The sequence below is a fragment of the Jaculus jaculus genome, chromosome 5 (assembly GCF_020740685.1).
Source record: "Jaculus jaculus isolate mJacJac1 chromosome 5, mJacJac1.mat.Y.cur, whole genome shotgun sequence".
Taxonomy (NCBI): domain Eukaryota; kingdom Metazoa; phylum Chordata; class Mammalia; order Rodentia; family Dipodidae; genus Jaculus; species Jaculus jaculus.
In genome coordinates, this window is record NC_059106.1 from 109817179 (window position 1) to 109842737 (window position 25559).

General features: G+C 48.1%; 1 protein-coding gene and 1 pseudogene across 4 annotated transcripts in view; both read right to left on the minus strand.

Annotated features, from left to right (window-relative positions):
* Nucleotides 1-25559, minus strand: part of Klhl29 (kelch like family member 29) — a 287828-nt gene that overhangs the window by 167960 nt on the left and 94309 nt on the right. For 2 of the 4 annotated variants that reach the window (XM_004663761.2, XM_045149550.1), the window contains exon 1: nucleotides 7643-7658. The exons of the other annotated variants lie outside the window; for them this stretch is intronic. The gene's annotated coding sequence lies outside the window, so the exon portion shown is untranslated. Of the gene's footprint in view, nucleotides 1-7642; nucleotides 7659-25559 lie in introns of those variants that run through there. 4 annotated transcript variants of the gene reach the window in all.
* Nucleotides 3737-25559, minus strand: part of LOC101599585 — an 85222-nt pseudogene continuing 63399 nt past the window's right edge.

Consider the following 25559-nt stretch of genomic DNA (forward strand, 5'->3'; position numbering starts at 1 on the left):
AATTCACTCCTCGGTTGTCAGGTTGAGGAGGCATGCTGCCTGAGCTAGTCAACACAAGGAAATCAAGTTAACCAGTGGTGTGATGGTGTGCTTTTGTCTTGACTAAAGGACCCTGGGTATTCAGAAAGGATACTTGTCAAGTTGAAAGGTGTGTAAGTCTGATTCTAAGAAAGGGGTTACCAAACAGAGATAGCCTCTGTTTTCCATGCCCCGGTTTTCAATACGAGAGACCACATCCCTAGTCAAGCATTGCCTCTGACTTGTGAGCCATCAAAATTGAAGGCAATCTGAAGGTGGGCTCTGATCTTGGATTTTTACTGTGGCAAAATATATGTAACATAAAAGTTACCATCCTGGGGCTGGAGAGATGGTTTAGCTGGTAGAGTGCCTGCCTTGCAAGCATGAGGACCAGAGTTCAAACCCCAGTATCCACATCCTGCTTACAGTCACCTGAGGCTTGGCTCTGCTGTCTTCAAGGCAGGGTGGGTGAGATCTCAGGGAGAGGACAGAGGCACCTAGGCATGGAGGCCCAGCTCTGGACTTAAAGATTACATTTCCGGGCTGGAGAGATGGCTTAGCGGTTAAGCGCTTGCCTGTGAAGCCTAAGGACCCTGGTTCGAAGCTCGGTTCTCCAGGTCCCACGTTAGCCAGATGCACAAGGGGGCGCATGTGTCTGGAGTTCGTTTGTAGAGGCTGGAAGCCCTGGCGCACCCATTCTCTCTCTCTCCCTCTATCTGTCTTTCTCTCTGTGTCTGTCGCTCTCAAAAAAATAAATAAAAAAAAAAAGATTACATTTCCACAAGAAAGGAGGCTGTTCTGCCCTTTTCCTCCACAGCAATCCTGATACATGCTGCCTTTGGCCATTCTTCTCAAGGCTAACTCACCCACTGCAGATGCAAGACAGTAGAAGAAGACCAGCATGGGTCCCTATCACTAGCTTATGTATTCTGACCACATGTTTTAAAATTAATTTTATGGAGGTATAATTTCCATAAAGTAACTGTTCAGCTCTGAAATGCACAATTTGATGAATTCTGAGAAATATATGTATTTGTCCATCCAGTCATCACCCCAATCAGGACACGCACCACTCCTATTAGCCCAGAAGGTTTCATTGTGCCAGGACACCATTTCCTTTCCACATCCTCTTTCAGAGCCAGGAGAGTCACTGCAGCTGTAACAGGCAGAGGGGAAAGATATGCCTGGTGGGGTTCCAATGAAATCCAAGATGCCCTCAGCTCCAAGTTATCACAAATAGCCTTTTCTATTTCTAGATAAACTTCTATTTTATTCTGCAATTGATTAGCCACCTCCAATAACCTGGCAAAAGACATTTTGGAGCATGAGGGACCCAAACACACCGGGTTTTTACTTCACTCAGAAATTCAGAAGTCTGTCTGTCAGAAGTCTGAATGTGCTCTGTGCCAGGCAAAGAGCTGGGTGCTGCTGTGGCAAGAGAGGGGGTAAGGATGAGGTCCCGAAAGGCAAGGAGCTCAGGCGGCTGAGACAGGGAGCAGAACAGAAGGAAGAAGGCCATCTGGGCTGGATCACAAATGGTGGTCTTGTAATACTGCAAGAAACAAATGGTTTTGGCTAAGGCCGCTATGGAAGGGTTTTTGGAGACAAGGTCATTTCAACTAGTCCTTTAAAAGAGGCACCCAAGATTCCAACTGAAGGCTGGGAGACCCTGGAGTATTAACTAGGCATTAGGATGTAAGAACAATCACATAGTGCATACCTGTGAAGGAGCAAGGACTGAATAAGGTACAACAATATACATGATTATGTCTAATAAAAATAATGATTACTGTGAGCACCTGGTAAGGTAAGTCCCATTACTTCAATGTAGCCGCATGACCGCCGGGGTTCACAGAGTATCACATATGAAACAGGCAATGGTCTAGATGATTGTGAAGCCCTGGGCTCTTCTGTGCACTAACCCTAAAGCTGCGTAGTGGGGGACTAGGAAAGGGATTCATAGCTTCCTCTAATGGAGTCTAACAAAGTAAGGGCTTTATGTTGGTAGTGTGCTTGCCCAGCACACCCTAGGCTGGGTCCATTCCCTAGCATACATCAGGCGTGGTGGCAATGGTCTGCAATCCCAGCAATAAGAGATCAGGGAGAAGGACCTGCTTAGCATATTTGAAGCCATCTTGGGATAGATGTAACCCTGTTTCAAACCAACCAACCAACCAACCAACCAACCAAGCCAACCAACCTAACTTGGGACTCATAACTATGAATGGTTCCCCACTTGGCTCCAACTGCAATTAAAACAGCGGGTGCAATATTATATTCCCAAAAAGAGTGGTGTAAACTTTGTATTGTGCATACACATATTTCTTTTTTTTGACACCACAGGAAAAACTCATATATTTAAAATGAAGAAAGTTAATTAGTAAAATTGTTTTTTCCAAAAAGCAGTCTTATTTATGCAAAACAGCCCAAAACAGGTTCACAGAGGTTGTAAGTGTAACCAGCTTGTAATTAGCATTCTGATTGTGAATGTGGACAGCGAGTAACCACAAGGAGATTCTGTTCATTCCTGTAAAAGCCCCATTTCTTATTTACACTGATCTGCTCCCATTACTGACGACATAGATGCCATTCCCATTCTGGTTATTATACCACCCAACCCAAATACCCCATATTACGGGGAGCCCTCAGGTCCAACTGGATGATACCAAGGCTCCACAGAGGCTCTTCGGAAGCTGCACCCTCAACCCAGAGCTCCAAACTTGGGTGCCACAGGCCCGTCCTGCTGGGCTTCAAGCACTGTGCTTCCTCAGCATCCTGACCATCTAAGTGGGGAGAATATCAGCCCCAGAGTGTTCCTTTATGTGAATGTCCAAGCCTCTGCTGCAGTGAAAGTAGCTTTCAGAAAGTCAGACAGACTCTGGGTTTAAAGGTCCATGTTGATTCACAGCTCCAGGAATGGCCAGCAGGTAGGCACAGCAGATGCTATAGCTTACTTAACTGGTATACAAACACTGCCCCACTACATACACTCACATGTGTACACGGTTTCCCTGTAGCCTTTAGATAACCATCCCTGCATTACCTTTACCTTCCTTGACTGTGGCCATCACCACGTCACCCACACCAGCAGCAGGAAGTCTGTTCAGGCATCCCTTGATCCTCTTCACAGAAATGATACACAGATTTTTACACTTACCTCTTTTCCTCCCCAAGTCCCCTCACACCACACTACCTGCTTGGAAAGGACTGGGAGCCACCCACTGGTGGGCAGCAAACCTGACCTCTCCAAACATCAGCCACACAGCACCTCCTGCTCCTCAGCTTGGGGGGTCTCCGGGCTGCAAACATATGGAGGGTCTCGCTCCTTGTTCTCCAAGCCTTCTGGATGCCAGCTGAGACCCTCCCCTCTGTTCACGTGTCCACACAGCTGCAGGGCTGTCTCCCTTCCCAAACAAAAGTCCATCTCTCTGCAGTTGGTGGCCTGAATCCAGGCCAATACTCCTCCTCCTCATCCTGTCCCCCAGTTTGCAGAGACTCTGCCCTGCCCCTTCTCCCCAAACAGAGGTGGGCTGGGGAATACTTAAGACAAGTTTCCTCATGCTTGACACCCGTGTGCCCACCCACAAACCACAGACTGCTCGTGTCCTGGCCCTCCAGCCCCTTCAAATTAGATAACCCTATACTCTCGTCATTCTTGTGGTATCATCATCTTTTTCTTTTTTTTGAGCAAATGCTTTTTAACGGGTATATTTTACAATCACACTGGAGGATCAATGCTGCCTGAACTGGATGCAATCCTGGGCCACATGTCTGCATACTCCTTTGCAACTGGCCCTGTGGCGGCAGAACCTTTCATCTGCCTTTATTGTTTACAATGATCCCTGCATTATCTTCAAAATAAAGAAACTCTCATCTTTTCTTTGGTTCTGGAATTTTTGTTCTGGAATCACCACTGCTGGAGGGACCTTCTTTCTTAGCTCTACTTTGCCTTCCTTGACTGTGGCCATCACCACGTCACCCACACCAGCAGCAGGAAGTCTGTTCAGGCATCCCTTGATCCTCTTCACAGAAATGATACACAGATTTTTGGCACTGATGTTGTCATCATAGTTCCTATTGGAAGACCCAGGGAAATCTGGAATTTTATACTGGAGGACCCACAACATCCTCACTTTTCATCTTGAATGCCCTTCTTTTTAATTTTAATTTTTCTCATTATAGGAGAATGAGCCCAGTACCTCACACATGCCAGGCAAACACTGTCATTCACTCATAGCCTAGGCCTCATTATACTTTTCCTTTTAGAGATAGGGCCTGGCTAAGTTGCTCAGGCTGGCCTTGAGCTCTCTCTATACTTTAGAAGGTCTTGAATTTGCAATCTTCCTATCTCAGTCTCCCAAGTAGTGGGGATTATAGACCTGTGCTACTGGGCATGGCCTTCATGGTTCGTTCTTAAAGGAAAAATTTCAGCTTTGAAAGAAAATTTAGATTTGAACACCAGAATGAGACTATGGTTGGTGACACGCAGCAACGCACCCAGGTCTGATGGTCTTGCCCTGGAAGTAGGCAGCACTATCAGTCACATAGGGAATGTGGGAATCTCCCACCTACTTTCCTGGCTCCCCAGTCAGCTTTCTGCAAAGCAAGAGTCCTTCCTACCAGTGAGCTGTTCTGCCTATGTGCTCCAGGATGTCATTAGAGGAAACTAACAGAATTTTAAGTTTGTTTTTAAATTTTATAATACAATTCATCCAGTGTCCGAGCACAACACTCGGCTCAGGCCAGGAGGCACATGTACCACTGGTCTTGGCTTCTTCCACCTCTTGCCACTGAGGAAAGGTTAATTCTCTGGGGGTACCATGCTTGGCTCCGCACGGGGCCAGCCTGCTCTAGTCTGCAGTGTCATCTTTGGATGGACCCACAGGAAAGGCAGGTGATGTATTTGAGGTAGAGCTTTCTTGGTCAAGGGCTGCAGAAGCTCCATTATCTTGCTGGCTTTGCCTAGGCACCATGCTGAGAAGCTACCTAGGAGTTACTATGACATGGTTTTCTAGGCCACACCTGCCATTAGATGTGGGAAAATGTCCCTGGCACAGGCAGAAAAGAGAATGGCACTGCCTGTGGATGAGGGACAGATGAGAGAGAATATGTTTCTGAGGGTTTTTTCCTTTGAGGATGCGTTCAGCTGAACCTGGGATCATTACTGTAACTTGGGATCAGTTGCTGCCGAATTGGAAATAAGTGAGATTTATGGGGCTGTGGCTGTGTGAAGAATGTCTTGGGTATCAGACCTGCAGCAGACATTCTCCATTGCCAACTGCAGTCAATCTTGCCTTTTATTAAGCTTTAATAAGTGACTTGGGTTTCAGGGAAAGTTCTGGAACAGTTATTGCCAGCAAGTGAAATCCTATTGGTTCTATAGCAGGCTACAATAAAAAACGGCTCCCTCCTGGAAGTGTCGACGGCAGGGCCTTCATCACACTGAGGCCACGGTGTCCCAGGAGGGGTGAAAGGTCCTCTTCCCCAGCACAGTCTGACAGCAGTGGAAGTGGGAATAACTGTCAGGGCACACTTACCAGCTCTTCTGCATGTTTTGAGGCAGTGACACTGACCCATAGTACAAGACAGGCTTGAGTCTGACACTTGTCTGCTTCTGAAATATCCAAGGTGACAAGAGCCCAACATGCCCGTTTGTAGTTCACAGGGTGGCCACATCCTTACCCCAGGTGCCTGGCTTCTATGCGGTCATGACTTTTGGTTATTACTGCTTTGAGGCTTGTCTCCACTGATGACAAGGAAGAAAGGCTTTAGCCAGGCTTCTACTGGGCCAGAAACAGTCTAGGCTCTCTCAAAGTCTCACTCGGCATTTTGATGTCACCCTGAGCTTTGTGCTTCTTAAAAAGAACAAACAGACTTCAAACAGAAATTAGCCCTTTGTTTTCTTTCTCTCTTTCTTTTTTTTCTTTTGTGGCAACACACCAGTGAAACACCCAGATGACTTATCAGTTTTTGGGGGTCCTTCTGACCAAGGACTCTCCTTCCAGATGGTGCATGGGGCTCTGGCTGGAGCAGCTGCAACCTGCTTCTGATTTACTGCAGCTAGAGCAGTGAAGGTGGGCAGGTGGGAACCTTCTGTGGCCCTGCTCCCTAAACAGATTCAGAAACACATGCTAAGAACTGGTCCCAGGTGGGGTGAGGTGGGGCATGGCAGGGCTGGTGGGAAGGGCGTCTTAAGGTGATGCTAAATCTCTTTGCATTCTAAGGCACGCTGACTTCCAACTTGCTGCTTATTGCATTGAAAAATATTCCACACGATGGAAGAACTATTTTCCAAAACAAAATGCTAGTATTCATCAGAAGGCGCGGGCTGTGCAGTGTGAACAATTCACTTTCGTTAAGTACCATATGGCCGCTGGTAGGAAAACGCTAACATGTTTCAACAGTACAGCTGGGGTAGGGCTCCTTTATTCACCGTGCAGATGGCTCTAATTGACATCTCTCCTAAAACAGGTCTCCAGCATTTCTGCAGGATCATTAGAGTAATTAGTTATTAAATACCATCACCACTTTTAGAGAGGGGGTCTGATCCTTGGCAATGCTCCACCATGATGGAACTGACAGGCTGGCTGGAAGGCCAAGCTGTGGGGAGGGCCCGTGGTAGGACCTGCTAGCTCTTTCTTTTGAATAGTCAGGCCAGAAGAGGACAGAGGCTACCCACATTCCAGAACAGCCCTGGAGAGAACTGAGGCACCAAAGAGCTCTGAAGGAGGATTACAGAGTTGGTCGTGCCACTTTATTACTTGAGTGGCCACCTGATGGCTCAGTCTTAGTTTACTCATCCTTAAATGGGAACAACTGCAACTGCCCTCAGGGTTCTGTAGGGCTTAGGCTATAGAATGAAGAGTTCATGGAAAGAGCCAGAAGGATAAAGTGCTACAGCTGGTGGTTGTTTAACGCTCAGCTTGACTTCCACTCACCACGAGCAGTGGCCTATCAGGAGGAGCTCACATCTGACATGTAGTCCTTAACACTATGACTAGGGAGCCTTCATTATATTGGTGAGTGCTGGCCACCCAGGCTGTTTCTGTCCCGACAGGCGAGGCAAAGGTGTCAGCTCAGGAGTGGGTACCTGACCCAGTCTCAATAAGTTCTAGTACCAGACTTACTTACAGGGGCAGGGTGGTGTAAGGGGGACACTGGGATTTTACAGGGAGTATAAGGTGGACACAGGTATTTTACAGGGGCAGGGTGATATAAGAAGGACACTGGGATTTTACAGGGGCAGGGTGGTGTGAGGTGGGCTTGGGGATTTTACGGGGGCAGGGTGGTGTGAGGTGGGCGCGGGGATTTTACGGGGGCATGGTGGTGTGAGGTGGGCGCGGGGATTTTATGGGGGCAGGGTGGGGTGGTATGAGGTGAGCATGAGGACTTTACAGGGGCAGGGTTATGTAAGGTGGACATGGGGATTTTATATAGGCAGGATTGTATAAGGTGGACATGGGGACTTTATAGGGGCAGGGTTCTGTAAAGTGGACATGCCGATTTTATAGGGGCAGGATGCTGTAAGGTGGACCCTGGGATTTTGGACCAGATTTATAATCTATTCCCCAAATTAAGTCATTGTGGTAACCAAAACCTATCGTAAAACAGCCACAATACCCACCTTTGCCTGCAAGTGCTTATCCCCTTCATCACAAAGGTCTACATGGAGGCTGCACATGGCGATGGACAGTAAAGGCTGAGGTGGCACAGAGGAGGAGGGAAAGAGGGGCACAAGACTAAGCAGTTATTTATTGAGTTTGGACACACAGAGGGTTCAACAAACAACACTTTTGTGCACACAGCTGCATAGTAACATCCTGAATCCTATATTCATGTGTGACTCAAGAGAAGCTCTCTAGCCAATTGTGTGTGTGTGTGTGTGTGTGTGTGTGTGTGTGTGTGTGTGTGTGTGTATTCTTTGACTCTTGCTCTGGTTAACAGTTGACCTGGTGCTGTGGTTTGAAGGTGTACCCCAAAATTCTTGGGTTGGAAATTTATGCCTCAATACAAGTGTTGAAAGGTGGGCTCTAGCGGGAGGTGTTTAGGTCATGTGGGCTCCACCCTAAGGAATGGGTGAATGCCATCACTGCTGGTATGGTTTCCTGAGTTTCCTGATAAAAAGATGAATTCAGGCTCTTCTCCTCTCCCTTGTGCAGGCTCCTGTGTCCTTCTGCCTTGTGCTTTTGGGTGACAGAACATGAAGGCTCTCCCTGGACACCTGGCTCCTTGATACTGGACTTACTAGCTTCCAGAACTGTAAGAAAGAGATTTCTGTTCTTAATAACATAGCCAGCCAATGGTATGTTGTTAGGTTATCATAAAGCAAATGGAAATATATAGCATTAACCTCAAATAGGTTTCTAGAGACAAGAGACAGTCAAGGATAGGCAGGGACCTATGGGCCACCCCTACAGCCAACTCTCAGGAGGCTTCCAGTCTAAGACCCAATCTCCCTTGTCACAGCTAACCTAAAGGTTAGACCCTTAGTTTGGTCCCCATACTGCACATACAGGACAGCTGAACCAGAGTCACCAGAGATAGCACCAAGAACTACACTGCTTATGGTGGTTTGATTCAGGTGTCCCCCATAAACTTAGGTGTTCTGAATGCTAGGTTCCCAGCTGATGGAGATTTGGGAATGTACTCTCTCTTGGAGGCAGTGAATTGTTGGGGGTGGACTTACAGGTGTTATAGCCAGTGTCCCCTTGACAGTGTTTGGCATACTCTCCTGTTATTATTATCCATCTGATGTTGGCCAAGAGGTGATGTCTACCTTCTGCCCATGCCATTGTTTTCCCCTGCCATCATGGAGCTTCCCCTTGAGTCTGTAAGCCAAAATAAACCCTTTTTTTCCCACAAGCTGCTTTTGGTCAGATGGTTTCTACCAGCAATGTAAACCTGACTGCAAAACTGCTTTTACAGAATGGAAAAGTGGTTGGGTATATGTGAACCTTAGAGTTTTTCTTTTTTTTTTTTTCCTTTTCCCTTCCTTCCCTCCCTCCCTCCCTCCCTCCCTCTTTCTTTCCTTCTTTTTTCTTTCCTTCCTTCCTTCCTTCCTTCCTTCCTTCCTTCCTTCCTTCCTTCCTTCCTTCTTCTTCTTCTTTCTTTCTTTCTTTCTTTCTTTCTTTCTTTCTTTCTTTCTTTCTTTCTTTCTTTCTTTCCTTCTTTCTTTCTTTCGTAGGGTCTCAGTCTAACCCAGGCTGATCTGGCACTTTGGCACTCACTCTGCAGTTCCAGGCTGGTCTCAAACTCATGGTGATCCTCCTATCTCATCTTCCTGAGTGCTGGGATTAAGGATTTTCTTTTTAAGTACATACATGTATCCGAAGAGTAATATGGATTTAGGAAACAGCCCTCCCTTTGAGCTCATTCTCCATTGATTGAGGGTTAATAGTGAGGCATTATTAGTTTAATTTTGCAGTCTAATCAGTTTCCTGCTTTATCGATCAAAGGAAGATTGGAGCAATTATAATTTGTGAGGCTGAAAGGGAAAACTCCGGGCTAAAGGAAACAACTGGTTGGTTCCTGGAGCTCAGGGCTTGTCAGAGGAGGTCTGGCCTTGTCTTCTGCCCAGCTTGCCTGACATGGGCTGCAGGAGTTAGAGGCAGTCTTCTCATTTATTCTTCTCCCTGGTGACCCATGGTACCTCCAGACCTCATGAGCAATGACTGCTAACTAGCTTCAGAAATGGAGACCAGCCCCTCACCCCAAACACATCCAAGCTAAGGCCCCCCTGTATGCATTTTAAGCCCCAAACTGGCCCAGGGCCTCATTGTTAAACACCCTCCGTCAGCAGGGCCCCATCTGTGCAATAGAATTTTTTTGTCACTTTTTCAAATCAGAATAGAAACAATTTTTAGTCTATAATTATCATTTCTTTTCTCAACAGACAAATGTTTCCTTTTAAATTGTAGGGCGGAAAAAGCAAAGAACAACATTTTAAACCAAAAAGAAAGACTAAAATTAATTTCCTCTTTACAGAAAAATAAAATACAACAGCTCAGAGAAGCCAGGTTTTCTTTTTTCAAAAGAGCAACAAATGCAACAGTGTATTTATTCCTGCTGGTTAATGTCCATTTCTGGGGAGAAAATCTTAGGGGGACAGTGCTGATTGCATGTACAGACTGCTTTCCACTCATGGTTCAGCTGTGGTCCTGACGCCTGGTACCCTGAGCCCCTGAGGTGACTAACTTCTCCTGGTGCCTGAGTTCATTTCCACGGGCCACCCGAAGCTCTCAGTACAGAAAGGCACTTTGGGATTCAGGGTGCTAAGAGTCAGAGTCAAGGCCTGAGGTCTACCTAATTCTCCCAGGGAGTCTTGAGATGTGAGCTCACCACCTGGGCCTCAGTTTCTTCATCTCCATAATGGGCACTACTTATTTTGCATGGATGTTATGGACTGTTTTGGAACTTTAACACATTGACCAAATCTGGATGCTTTCATAGGGTGGTCTGGAGTAAAAAGATTTGTGACTGGGACACCAGCTTTACATTCAGAGTGTAAGCCAGTAGGCTCCTGTGTTCTGCAAGCACAAAACAGGGGAGATACTGAAAAGTATGCACGGGGCTGGATGACACCCCCAGGTTCTTGCCCCTGGGCACACAACACTCGTGCCCACCCTGTCACATTTAGGGAGTCAAAAGAATCTGAATATGGCTGGGGCAGAGCCTGCTCAGGTGACAGAGGAAGCACATTTCCTCCAATGAGGAATGCCCATGAACTTGGAGTGCATATTAAGGAGACTGGTTTCAGAATGGGCCAACAAATGGTCAAAGCTCCAACTTTACTCCCGCCCTCCAGCCTCCTCAACAGGGAAATGGGCACCACACATGCCACAAATACACTGCACCAGGTCCTGCTGATCTGACTAGGTATCCTCAGGCATAAAACCCTCAGGGTGCTCCCCATTACCCAGCACTGCGCGAACACTTGGCTCGGGTTGTGGTGGGGACAAAGACAGCCCAGAGGCACTCAGACCCTGATTCGTAGCATTCACGAGGCTCCCGTATAACTATTCCCACTACGGCCATTTTAACTTACCAGTGTGACGTTCTTGAAGGTGAGGCTGGGCAAAGACATTAACAATGGGCTCTCAGGAGCCAGCCCACCAGCCCAGTCCCAGCCCCAGCTCAACCACACTTGAGGGAGTCACTTGAAAATTGGGTGCAATGGGTGAAGACACTGCCTTAAAGCTGCTGCTGTTGCAGCTCTGTGACCAGGAGGATCCCATGACATTCTGGCAGGTGAACAAGTGGCCACCACACTCCCCTATCCCTCTCTGTTGACTTCACGGGTGTTTGCTCACTGTATAAACACCTCTCCTGGGATCAATGGCTTCTCATAACCTGGCACCCCCTTCAGGCTCACCTCCTGTGTCCCTGCAGAGCCTGCTGCACCACATCCTTGTCCCTACTTGCAGGCTTTTCTGGTCACACTTTTTCTAGGCCGAGAGTCAGCTTCGGTGGCCCCTCTGCTTGCAGTGCTGCCCTCCCACAGACCTAACCACAGGTGTCTGCTGTGCGCCACTTCCTTTATGAACTCTCTGCATGTGCATGGCTCTTTGCATTGGCTGGTGATAAATTTCAGTGCATGCGAGCATGTTTCACTGCATACCCTGCACAACACCCCTGTATAGCAAAGGCTCTCGAACCTTGTACTCCATGACTCAACACTCCTCATGGTGGGCTTCTAACTCAAGAACCTCCTGACTCGTCATGACTTCCTGGCCTTTCCTTGTTTCTTCAAGTATTAGTGTCTAACATCTGTGCTTCCAAGGACAAAATGACTATTCTTCCAAGGATCTCAGTTGTTGCCAAGGCCAGACAAGGGCAGAAAGATGGGCAAGTTACACTGAGGGGACCTCCATGGTGGCCCCAGGCTGCAGTGAGACTGTCCTGCAGAACTGGCACGGCTTGGGCAGAGACACTGGATCGCTGTAATGAGCCCAACATGTGGAAAAGACAACTGGTTATCTTGTGCACCTGATAACTTTCTAAAAATAGCTGGGAGGCCTGGCTCTGCAGGCTCCTTCTGGTCAAGGGTGGGGGCTCATGGCTATCTGTCCACTCAATTCCAGAAGTGGTCAAGCCCTTGTTACCCTTCCCCTCCAGGGCAAGGCTAACCTAACCCTCAGCCAGGCAAACAAGCTCCATGCTGAGGCTTGGGCCTGGCCCTGCATCGTTTCCCCATGAGCTCTGTCCCACTGACTGGACAGAAGGAACTGTCTCTGGGCTGCTGGGTCACGAGGGAGAGGAAGGGAGACGGGGCACAAGCAGATGCCAGTGAACTCTGGCAGCACTTCTTGGCTAAGGAACTCAGGGACACTGACATTCTCCTTGGACCAAGGCAGTGACAGCATCAAACAGAAATGCCATGCTCTAGAGCCATGTGGTACAGAAGAAAACAAGAAAAGAAGAATGGATCCTCTGGGCCAAATCACACCATTTCTTCTGCCCTCCCAGCCCCATAGGCCCTGGACAAGTGGTGGGCAGTGGAATAAAGAGCATGTGTTTCCAGGCCCAGGCCTGCAGCAGCCTCAGAGCCCAGCTTGCTCCTTGCTCTCTCCTCCCTCCTCCATGTCTAGCCAGAATACTTAGCTCTCAGCACCCCAGAGTCATGCTCTTGGCTTCCTTTCCCAGCACCAGGACCGTAGCCATGCCTGGGCCATTCAGCTGCTCAGGGAAGTCTTTTAAAAGCACACTCATTAGAAGTAACAGTACAGAAAATTACAAGCCTGAAGCTCAGCAACTTCTGGAGGTCACCAAGTCATTAAGCCGACAACCAAATCTAAGAGTTTGAGTAGAAATCATTGAGGACACACTTACTTTCAAATTGGATCCTGAGCACCCCTCCCCCACCCGGCAGAGAGCCTTCCAGCTCTGTAGAGAGGCCAGGGAACTAGGAGGCTTTTGTCTTGCAATATTTCCAAAGTACATGCATTCCTCTTTCTGTGAAGTCCCTCAGAAACTTTTGGACTTTTAAAAACTGGCTTTCTTATTGGAGCTGTAAAGGGGATACACAGCACTGCCGGCCAGGAGAAAGCTGGCCAGGCCAGCTAAGACTCAAGTGCAAGCGGAGGGGAGATTCTTGTGCCTCGGTCTCTCTGCCTACCCCAGCCACTCTCAGAGTTGAAGGCTGCAAACACCTGGTGCTCACGTTCCTCCTAACTTGGACCATGCTGAGATCATGTTGCTGAAATGTGATGCCTGGGCCCCTCCTGCCAACCCCGGGCCACCCTGGCATCAGTTCATGCTCTATCACCCACCGGTGAGCCGTGAACATCCATCACTATGACTCACAGCTGCTTCTCCCCTCAGCACCTCTCGGGCCAGGGCAGGTCCGCACAGCATCTCAGAGCCTCCCTCCACCTTCCCCAGTAATGCCACGGAGCAAGGCAGGTGCTGAGCCCGTGTCTCTGTAGTCCCTTCCTCTTTCCTGCCAGCTCCTGGGTTTTATGTAGTGGAAAAATATGTAGATGAGGAGCTGGGTACCTGGTTTGGGCAGGCTCTGCCACTCCCTAGCACAGCGTGGAGTGCTACCTCCATGACCTGGCAATGGTTTCCTTCAGCTGCCTCAGAGACACATATGGGTAATGGAGGAAAACCCCTGGATGGGGAAGGCCTGTAGATAGAAGAGTAAAGTTTGCCAGCGAAGAAATCCATTATCCTACAGAGTAACACCAAAGGTGGCTAGGCAATCTTCCCAACAAACCAGGCCCAGCTTTGCTTCTACCAACCTTCTCTTTACAAGATAAGTACTTACTTCAAGGTTCCTGTTTCCTCTTTAAAGGAATTGCAGAAGCAAGCCAAGTCCAAGCAGCACAAACAGCGAATAATTGCTTGGAAGAGAAGCTTGTTGAAATGAGTCTTTGCTGGGGACAAGGTCGGCTGGCAGGCTTACTCTATAAATCACTGCGCCCTCCTCGGCTTACTGCCTCGCGCTGAGAGATGAACTCAGCTGGACTTTGACATTTCCTAGCTCTTAGGACTGTGCCCTGCACACAGTAGGCTTCTGCTCATTGTTTGCTGAAGGGACAAATCTGTGTCCTTTCAAACTACAGTCACTCCATGAAGCCCACACAAGGGACAGAATGCAAATCACAACTGATCCCATCTACAGCACAAATGACAACCTGCTCCTGCCAGCCTGGGCTAAAAGGGAATTTGGGTGGGAGAAGCCCAAGGAGGTTAGAATTAACACACTTACTGCATTATGTTGCAGTGTTGTTAAGACTAAAATTTCAGGATTTTCTTTATGAGATTCCTTCATTCTCTGGTCTTCCTTATCAACATGGGAAAGAACCCTGGTTAAGTACTTAGGTCCTTTGCTTTAGAATGGAGGAAGGGTCATAAGAGGGGTTAGAAAACTCACCGAAAAATATTGTGCTCTGTTTTTGCTCATTCTGTAGGATGTGGGTCTCCTGCCTCTGGCTCAACCAGGTTCACTGTCCTGTGACAATTTGGTACCCAGATGGCAAGCACTCTAGGTTGCAAGTTTGCTGAACCAAATGGAAATTGATTCTGGTAAAGGAGCCAGAGGAAGTTTGAAAGCCAGGCAGTTCAGAGTGCTGCTGATGCTGCCCCAACCTAGAGACCCAATACCATAAACCACCCCTGCAGGCTGGGGTGTGGCTCAAACACCCAGCTGTCTAGGGATGACTCCAACATTTCCTTGTGTGCTTGGCAACTTAGGGGCTACAATATGCAATGCCAAAGTCAAGTCCCTACAAGCTCACATGGGGTGTGTCGCCTCTGTAGGACGAGCTCATGCTATGTAAACATGAGGGCCGCCTAAGGAAGGGTCCATTTGCCAGTAGATGGGTCCATGTGTTGGCAGATTTAGCCCTGGGTCAGAACTAGGTGTTGGGATTTGGGCTTGAGCTGGAGGAGAAGAAGCCTCCTCTGTAGGGCCTAGGCCTCCACTTTCTCATGTCATGCTCTAGGACCTTGTGCCCCTTTGGGGAGAACCCCAAGGGACCACCCCATCTTCTCAACCAACTTGGAGGACTCCTCAATCTACACAAGCTTTTTATTTTTATTTTTATTTTTTCCTGATTAGGTTTTACAAAGGTCAGAAAGGTCTCCAATCTACCCAAAAAAGGAATAGCTCTCCTGAGACTGGGGTATAGCTCAATGGTAAAGTGCTTGTTTAGCCTGTGTGCAGCCCTTATTCAAAACATAACCAAAATCAAAGAAACAATCAAAGCAAGCACTAGAGCAAACCACCAAGAGGCATCATTGCGCAGAGGCTCAGTGTCCGGCGTCTGTGCTTGTAGCCTATGTCGCTTCTTTGCGCAACTCTGCCGAGTGGGTCCACAAGAGGCGCAGGGTGCTATTGCCCCAGGGAAGAACAATAAGCAAAGAAAGTTCAAAGGGTGAGAAGAGGGAAGACCCAGGATAACTGCACATCAGGTGCACAATTTTAGCAAGCACAGACAGCTTTGATCATTTGGCTGCAGCGCCGACAGCTTGACTGCAGGCCCCAGAGCATGGACACATCACTACATAAGAATGCTACTATTTGGGCTGGAGGGATGGCTTAGCGGTTAAACACTTGCCTGTGAAGCCTAAGGGCCCCGGTTCGAGGCTTGATTCTCCAGGACCCACGTTAGCCAGATGCACAAGGGGGCGCACGCGTCTGGAGTTCGTTTGCAGTGGCTAGAGGCCCTGGCATGCCCATTCTCTCTCTCTCCCTCTCTCTCTCTCTGCCTCCTTCTCTGTCTGTAACTCTTAAATAAATAAACAAAAAATAAAATAAAAAAAAAAGAATGCTACTATTAAAGCTACAGGACACTTAACAATGAAGGCTTTGGATCTGTGTATGGGTTCTGACATTTATCTTCTGGGTATCCTTTAGTAGTATGCTTAAACTTTTTGAACTTGTTATCTTCCCAAGCACCAGGCCCCTCTCTTAACCTGGGAAGGAAGCTGCTAGAAGGTGCTTAATGTCTGGGTCCCTACAGAGGATACACCTTACATCCAACATGCTGAGGAAGAGGGGAATGGATACATACATGGTCTCCCTTCTGAAAGATTTCCCCTCATGGTTAAAATAAGAGGTTAGGGCTAAAATATGAATAAAAATGACAGAAGAAAACAGAGAGAAGCCCAAGAGTGTGAGCATAAGGAAGGGAAATAAAGACAGGCACATCCCATCTCCAGAGCTAAGACACCTTGCAGATTCCAAGCACTCAGCTAGGGGCTTGACACATGTGATCTAACTCTACACTTTCAGCTTGGCTACAGGAATTACAACCTCCACTTGCAGATGACAGATGTCATGCAGGAGTGAAGGTGCTCCCCCAAGGCTGCATACCACGTAGCCAGGACTCCACTGCAGAATGATCTACTCTGAATCCAGGAAGGTGGCAAGAGGTACAGCCTAGGCCTGGCCATGTACACCAGGGAGCTCATGACTGTGCCGCTGGCCCTGATGCCAGCAAATGGGCCTAGAAGGTGGCCACACCAGCAGCTTCCATGTGCCAGGGCTCAGGCTTGGGTCCTGAGACTTCTTTGGGAGTACCAGTTTTACCAGGGGTTTGTGACATGCTGAGGAAGAAAAATGACCTGGAAACTTCCAGGGACATGAACTTCACCTGAAACAGCATCACAGAGAGCCCCTTTCCCTCCTCCTCTAAGAGGGTTGGGCCAGGGCCTTCTCTGGGGGTCTTTCTGGATTGTCACAGTAGAATTGCCTGTGGAAGTTCTGTGCCTCAGCCCCCTCCAACATCACCCTCATAAGTCCTACCCTGGAGCCTTGTCCCATATGCCAAGCAGAAGAAAGAAACAAAAGCATACAGGACGGCATCATACACACTCCTACTGCTACCCATCCTGATTGACTCTAAGCAGTAGTGAAGAAAAATGTCTATGATGACAGAAATATCTGAGTGAGGGAGACAGCACATATTCAGACTTCGTATGTAGAAGACAAAGACAAGTGTTGAAGCCTCCATGCATCCTAAACTCTGGTTTATGATAATGTAGCATTTCCCATAACAGTGTATTTGGAAGGGAGGGGACAGGAGATGAAATGAACTAAACTCTACTTGGAGATCTCAGCCCTGTGGCTAAAGTTCCTTTTGTCAGCCACAGAAGCATCTGTGATGGGATCTGTGCTGCACTAAGAAGGGTGAGGCAAAATGACCTTAAACAAGGAAGAGCATTTGTGCAGCTATGACCAGGTGTGTTTCCCCTAAGAGTTGGGTATGTAGTTAGTCCATAGTTAGTCCACCAAGGAAAAGAAAAAGTTCTGCCATCAGTCACCAGCTCTTCCCAGAGGGTCTTGTGGGCCAGAGTACTTACCTGATTCTGGTTTCCAGCCAGACCAGGAAATTCTAAGAGCTCAGTTTTGGATTCTAGCACCAGCAAACATGGTGTGTTTTGTTCTCTGTCCCCCTCCACCCTACACAGAAGGCTGTGCTTCTATTGACGGCAGTCGATGAACCAGAAGGCCAGATGGAAAGGCCCCTCAGCTTGTCTCCCTGTAGTCCCCCCACTGCACAGCACGGATCAGCCATCAGAGCTCCCTTGAAATGACAGAGGCCAAAGTGGACAATGCAATATAGCACAATTGCTCAGCACCCCACTTCCAGAAGTACCTGGACTGCACTCTGTCTACCAAGCCTTTACCACCCACCTCAATGCCCAGGGTGGTCACCTTTAATGAGATGGGGAGGTCTTCAGACCCTCCCTGTTCTCCCTGTGTCACCTGGCCTTTTTCCCAGGTGGGAGACATCCCAGTGGACTTTATGCTGACACCCTCTCTGATGAAGGCTCTCCGGTGAGGAACACCCTGGTGCTGGTTCTGTCATGGGCAGGCCTGAGTTGGAGGGCTGTGGCAGCCACCTAGAAGCAGTGCTGCCCTGGCCAGAGGAGTCGTTGGCTACTACAGAGGGCAGCCACCTGGGGCTTAGGCAGCAGGCAGTATAGCTATGGAGGAGGAGGAGAAAAGGTGGGTAGGGCATGTGTGGGCGTGGATGTGCATGTGTGTGGTAAGAGGGCTCGGGGTGGGGAGCTGGGGAGCAGATGGGCTCAGGTCTAGAGGAGGAACAGGTCACATGTTCAGGGTCAGCGTGCCCAGGAAGGCCATGGCTGCTTGGAAGCTGCAGCTCCTGCTCAGGTTGCACAGAGCCACAGAAGAACCTGCGCTGAAGAGCACACTTCAGGCCACAGCTGGTGCAGGATCCCAGAGCTGGTTCTCTGCATGTCTCGTGGCGGCAGCAGCAGCTCTCAGAAGGAAGGCTCACAGAATGAGTCAATTTCTTGGTGTGAGGACTACCTGCAGGAAGTCACTACTGCAAAGTGGGAACAAGAACTCAGTGGAGCTGCTGGATGCTTTTGATGCTTAGACAGTGCACCTGGGATGGTCATCCGTTTCATCAGATAGGATTCTAGCAGGAAATGGCTGCAACCCAGGAGCAGGGACAAGTGTTGGGTGGGTGGGCAGCTGTGGGCTGGGCCCAATGGGGACCAGAGTTGAGCACAGAAAAGACTGTGAGGGGGCTGAGAGGTATCCCAGGCCTAATGCAGACTAGAAAGTGCTGGGGTGCAGGGCACGGCATGTCAGAAGGATAACACTGGGGACTGGGCTGTAGGGAGCCCACACTCTGCTGGACAAGATGTGCAGAGGCTCCCTGAGAAAGATGGCAGGGCCTGGACGTTGACAAGATTTATAGGTTGTTTTTCCAGGTCAAGGAAACAGCAGAAACACAGGGCTTAGTAGACAGAAGGAGGCAGAGGCAGCAGGCCTGAGCATGCTAGAGCCTCTGCAGAAGGAACTCCTTGCTTCCCCACAGCCAGGCTCCTGCTCCCTGAGTCCTGGAGCCCAGACGATGCCCCACCCAGAGAACTATTGTGCTCTCTCACCAGCCAGCTGTGTGTGTGGGGGAGGGGTGGGGGGTGTGTGTGGGGCAAATCATTATCTTTACACACAAATAAGGAAAATAAAATGAAAATGTCTTCATGGGACCCTTCCCTCTAGGAATGCTATACAACTTGTAAAGGGTCAGTGTTGGGTGAAAAAAGGAGTCACAGACTACCTGTCATGTGTCTTCTACTTGGGATTCACACAGAAGAGCTGGAGCCGGGAGTGGGTGGTCTGTGAGGGTCCACACCAGCTGAATGTGTGCTCCTGAAGCTGTAGGTGTGCTAGAGACTCAGCTTTCAGCCCACTAAACCTGTCTTCCAAATGGAATAACTCACCAGTAACTGCAATGACTTCTTGGATACTCCCCCTTCTGTACATATATATTATATGGCACAAATCCTCTTATTTAATCCTCATAGTAACCCTGTGATAGTTAGTCCCAATGTCCCTATGTGGTAGTTGAGGAAACTGAGTCATAAGCAACAGATAACTTCTCCACATAGTAGCTGACGGGAGTCCAGTCCAAACCTACACAACCTGAAGGGAATGGATGCCCACCTCACTCTTCCCTCTAGTTAACCTCACAGGGCTCAAAAACTGGAAAGCCAGAGTATATTTTAAGCAAGGTGACATTGGCACTAATGTGCTTTTCAGTGGTAAGACAAGCCAGTTTTTACACAAGGAGCAGGGGTATAAACTAGGCATGAAGGCTCCTCGGTGCCATCCGATCACCTGGTGTGCGCCCTGATGACACATGGATATATGGACATGAAATTCCATTAGGAGAAAAACCAAAAGCACACAACAGTCGTGTATCTGCTCCATTGAAAAGATGAGAAAAGATTTTGAAAAGGACAATAATTTTACATTAATTAGATTCTCTTAAAAAAACAATACCCATCAAATCACTTATGTTTCTAAATTTCAAGAAAAAAGAAGTCAGCGAGTGGCAGACCCCAGGCTAGAGGAGAGGCTTGAGAAAGGACACTGTTCTTCTGTGTGCTTCCATAGCAGCCTGAAAAGCCATGTGGTTTTCTGGGCAAGGCCTCTCTGTGGATTTTGTGGCCTCTGTGCTATGAAGCAGCTGATGAAGGGCCAGCTTGTCACTGTCTGTGTGACAGGCAGGCTAGGCTCCTGCTCTTAGGATATTGGCCACCAGCCCAGCCAAGGCCCTTTTGCCTCCCCTTCCCTAGGGCCAGTTCTCTACTGGCCTTCGAGGCTGGGTGCAGACACTACAGAACAGATTTGGTTCTACACCCACGGCCTGGAAGCTCCTTCCACCCCTGTCCTACACTAAACAGATAAAGAGGACATGGCAAACTGGGGTCTATTTGTTAATTCCTCCTTGGTCGCTCCAGTGCCCTGACCAGGCTCAGATTAGGGCAGTACAGGATTTACTGGTTGGCCAACTGGCCCAAGGGTCTACTTCCTAGGCCTTGCTCATAAGCATTGTGCATTCCAAAGAGTCCACCAGGCAGCCAGCTATCTCGGGTTGAGTGCACTTTCCTGCAAGGACAAAGCCGTCTATGGTCACAGGATGCCTGACTCAACGAAGCCTACTGAGCCATGGCACAAGAGTGTCTGCAGTGTGGGTGGGAAAAGGAGGAGAAGGGACTGTGTCCACTATGCTTGTCAGTGCTGTGTGTGCTTGTGTGCGGCATGCACATGCATATGTATTAGAATTATGAGTCTAAAAATCATGACACTTGGCCTTGAGAAATAACTGTTGTGCTTTGTGTAGGGTGCTGGCTGACTGATCCTGCTCAACAGTTATCTGTGACCCCAGAAGTGAGGATTTCCTGGAAATGGAGACCCTGCCTTGGTTTCTCTCTACTTCCTTTACTGTTTAACCAGCCAGGTGCGGCTGGGCAGGCATGTCCAAATGTCACATTGAAACTCAAATCCAGGAATCTTCTCAGTATGAGGGGGTTTGGGGGTTGTCATCCAGCTCAGAATCTAACTGTTGTCAGGGTGATCAGACTAGAACTTATGGCTTCTGAATCACAAATTTATCTCTCTAATAAAACATGCTTGACTAGAACCATGCTTTGTGGGGGCTACCTATCAATCAGGGTGTCAAGCCCACTTACTCATGAAGCAGCCACTGAGGAATGTGTGCTCTGAGCTCAGACACAGCTTGGGGTGCATTTCCTCAGGTGACTCCTCCTTGCTCTAAATGAGGGCTTAGATCCTCAGGGAAACAAGCTAGACTTAGGCCCAGCAGATGGGCTATATGGGACATCAGCCCCTACTGTATAGAGGTATGGGTCTATTGGGAGCTGTCTATGAACTTGTTCTAAGCTAACACACAATTGCAAACAATTTGGTGCTGAAATGAACCCTGCCCCTTAGGTGCCATTTGAGCATTAGTGTCACTTCCACTTACCACCTCACTCACTGAAGACTTTCTGCAGCCAGGCATTGTAAGGGCCCTGGGGCTGTCAAGGCAGACAACACAGTATTCCTGATTTTGTGAGGAGCTATTTCAGCCTTGTTGCAATTGTGATAAGAGTAATTACAGAGAAACATGGGTGTTGTGGAGCAGACAAGAGGCCCTCAAGGACTGTAGCCATCAGCACCAGAGGAGGCAGTGCTGAGCTGAGCCTCTGATCAGCAGCGGCCAGGTGAGGAAGAAGAAGGGTGTCCAGGATCCTCAGTGATGGAAAGCAAGGTAGAGATGGTTTACCGGGGAGCTAGGTCTTGGACAAATGGACCAAAACAGGCACAGGGATGAGTGGAAGAGGTTTGGAGACAGGCAGAGACGAAGACACTGCCCCAAATGCCACATCCAAGAAAGCCAGGGGAAATTAGGGGGTACTGATGGGCAGCTTGGAATGGTCCTGCTGAGAACCAATGAGGACCATTACTAAAGCCTGTATAGTTGGAATGAGGAAGAATAATTTGGAGAAGTATCCAAGAGGGACTGTGGTGAGTGCTGGCAGCTGACTGGCTCTCAAGTTCTTGGACTGATTTAGCCAATAGTTCCCGAGGGCCTCTGTGTATCAGGCTAGTGCCTGAATAGGAGGGAGAGACCTGTTTAGTCTAAGTCCTGGCTTTTAGGCTTAAGAGAATATAGGGCTGGTGGTAAAATTCTATAGATATTGAGAATATTAGAGGAGGAACTTCAGGGTTGACCACAGTGGGTATGTAAGAACTTGAAGGATGGACAGTTTTTTTCATGGGAAATTCCAGGCTGGGAATCCAACTGAAAAAAACAAAACAAAACAGCAAGGGCAGAAGGTACATGGTTGAAGACAAAGACCCTAGATCTTCTTTTTCGAGCCCACAGGCTTTGAGTAATGAAAATGACATACCACAGCCCTAGAAACTGCCCTCCTGACAGTGCCCTAGGAATCCCCAAGACCTTATCCATTCACTAGTCAATGAAAGCTGTGTCTCTTGTGAGTCCAGACCCAGGCTATGTGTTTCAACAGCTTCTTAAATTAAATACAGGGAGGGGCCAAACTTCAGCCATCAATTGTGCTTGGACCCCTGCTATCGTCCCTCATCGACAAAGCCCAGTGGGAACTTGGCAGGATGGCCCAGAGCACAGAAAGGCACATGCAGGGTGTCTCAGGTGACTTCCAGGGAAAACCATCAGCACAGCTTCTTATTTACCCACCTCACACTCTGTTCCTCTGTCCACTTAAGGCCTCTCTGGTCTGAACTCCTGGCTCCATACTCTCTCATGCTCTCCTCCCTTGCCCATGACCAAGTCTCTGATGGTGCCTGAAGAGGTCCAAGAATGGGGAAAGTGGGGAACTGGATGCAAAGCTCCTCCAATGGAAAAAAGGCTCCTTGGAGGCTCCCCAGTCCCATTCCTTGGTGGCATAATTACAGATGCCTCCCTCTTTACAAACCCTTCCTACGCACTGCATAAAGGAATACAATTTCTGGCTGTCCAAATTACAAGAGACCATAATGCACAAAAGCAATAAACACAGGTTCTAACAGCAATCAGATACCACTTATCGTAAACAATGGTTTTTGTGATTTATTGCGTTTGAAGCAGGTTTAGCATTACTCCTAAGAAGATTTGGTTATTCTTGTTTTCAAGCAGCGTTGCCGGCAGCCAGCTGACGTCAGATAAAATTGCTCAAATGCAGCACATTTTAAAAATAGGGCCAATGTGGTGTTAAGATAATAATAATAGAAAATTTGGGGTGGTTGTAGGCTGGCATAAATGTCTAAAAATGGGCCTTCGGGGAGGTTTGTGCATCCTAAGTAGGTCCTCACTTCCTAATGCCCAGCACTTCCTATCCCTCCCACTGTCCTGTGAGTGACGTGGGATGGAGGAGGAGACTGGAAACCTCAGTGGGCCAAGTGAAAGTCTAGTTTATCACATCAAGCTGCTCAACGTACCCTCAACAGCCTTAGTCAGCTCTGGGAGCCGATTTACTGGGAGACTCACAAAGTCAAGTTGAGGGTCTAGAGATATGGCTTAGTGGTTAAGGTGCTTGCTTGCAAGCCTGATGCCTAGGTTTGTATCCTCAGTATCCAAGTGAAGTCAGATGTACAAGGTAGCACATGTATCTGAAGTTTGTTTGCAGTGGCAAGAGGCCCAAAAGCACCTGTTTTTTTTCTCTCTCTCTCTCCTTGCAAATAATAAAAAAAAATTAAAAATGAGGTCTGCACTGATCACTTAAGAACAAAGCCCACTTCTTATTGCATAAGCATTCCTTGTCTCCTGTAATCCGTCCACTGCACTCTCATGAAAGCAAGAGTTTTCAATCTGGGTTACGAGAAATCAAGGATCCCATGTGGTTATATCAAGAGTTCCTGAAAGGGCCACCCTTGCTTTTACCAGGGCACTCTGTTTTTGTTTATGGATACTGGTAGGTTTCTATAAGTATATTTGCGAAGAAAAACTGGATTAAAGAACTAACCCTCAATAGCAGTCAGTGAATTCTGCCTTTGACCTTTCCCCTCTTTCCTAATTCCACATTTCACTTTGGGTTTTAGCAGCACAGAGGTTCGGATCAGTTGGCTCCAGGACAGGACTACTGTGAGACCCCAGAGAAGGGGCATGCTCTCTGCTGTCATTGCCCCATCATGTGGGAGACCCATTATCGGTGACAGTGGCCTGCTCCAAACTACCCTGGACATAGCTCTGGGACTTGGCTTGAAGGGAAAGTTTGAGGGTAAAGAGTGCATCTGGAGGTTTCCTCCTAAAAAGCAGAGTCCTGCTGTGCGGACAGAAAAGCACAGCACACACTTATTCAGGCAGTTCCCTCCTGGAGTCTCTGGGGACTAAAAGAGACCCACGTTACCTGACACACAGTGCCCTGGGGACCGAGAGGCACACATACTATTTCAGGCTAGGAAGCACAACTCTGTCCTCAGCTTGGAGCAGAGAGCAGAAAGTTCACTGAGCTATACTGATCACGATAAGGAAAATGAATTGGCTAGTGACTGCCCACTCCTCAGACAGCAGCCATGGTATCTTGCTTGAAATAATTTCTTTGAACACCACTCATTCAGGTGGAAAAAACATGATCATTAACATTTATTGAGTATGTATATCCCAGCCATTATTTTAAACTCTCTCATAATTAATCTGTTTAGCTTCCCCCCATACTAGACAATCACTATTCTTACAATCTTTATCTTCATTTCAAGATAGAGAAACTGAGGTACAGAGAAATTAATTCATTTGCTGAAGTGGCCCAGGTTGGTAACTGTAGACACAGATTCAAAGTCCACGGAAATCAGCCTGCTATTGGCAAACACACTTGGTTCCAACATGAACCCTAACAACCTTCTTTTTATGTAGTATCCCCTAATGTCTGTGTTGGCCAGAAAAAAAGTATACGTATAAGAAGACAGGATGAATGACACTTAAAACAACATCGCCAACATAGATACCTTCAGAGTCCAAAGTTGGCCTCGTTGCTCAAACCCTGTCCAGCTGTTCACTGCCTGGCTCTCCCAACCTCCTCCCAGCTGCGCTCCGGCCTCCTGAGATACACGCTGTGCTGCCTCTGACCAACACAGAGCACCTAAGACCTTCAAGGTGGCAGGCCTTTTTGAAGTGTCCGTGTGTCAGGCTCTGATAGTACATCCCCAGGGAGCAACAGCAATTTCAGAAAACACAAAATTTGTTTTTTGATAAAGACAAAAGTGATTCATGCCTCAAAGATGCTCTCAGACCCTCACATCTCCCAGCATCCCTGTTCTCACATGATCCTAATCCTCAGCTTTGAATCCTTTCCTGTGCAGGAATGGGAGCAGTACTGCCTTTGGGGACTGCTTCCCTAACCTTCCCACTTCACTGGTGACCTTTTGTCATGTCTCCCACGTGCTGTGTCTCTGTCATCCCCCGGTGCATCACTCCAGTCCACGTGGCCTGTGTTTGCTCTTGTTGTCGTGCCTCACGTGAGGTGGGCTCGCTTCCTGCCAGGGAGCTGTGTTGTTCCCTTTCCTTCCACATGTAGCAGAATCAAAAGTGGGCACCAGAATTTTACAAGGAGCCCAGAGTTTATTTGAATGTCAAATCCTGGCCCACACTCACAGATTTTGATTAGGGGAGGGGTAAATATATCAAATGTTCTAGAAGGTTCTGCTGACAGCTTGATCTTGGAAGTCTAACTTCCAGATTGTAACCAAATACATTTCGGCTGTGTAGGGGCCCTAGCATGGGCCACTTTGTTATGGCAGCTGTGGTACACTA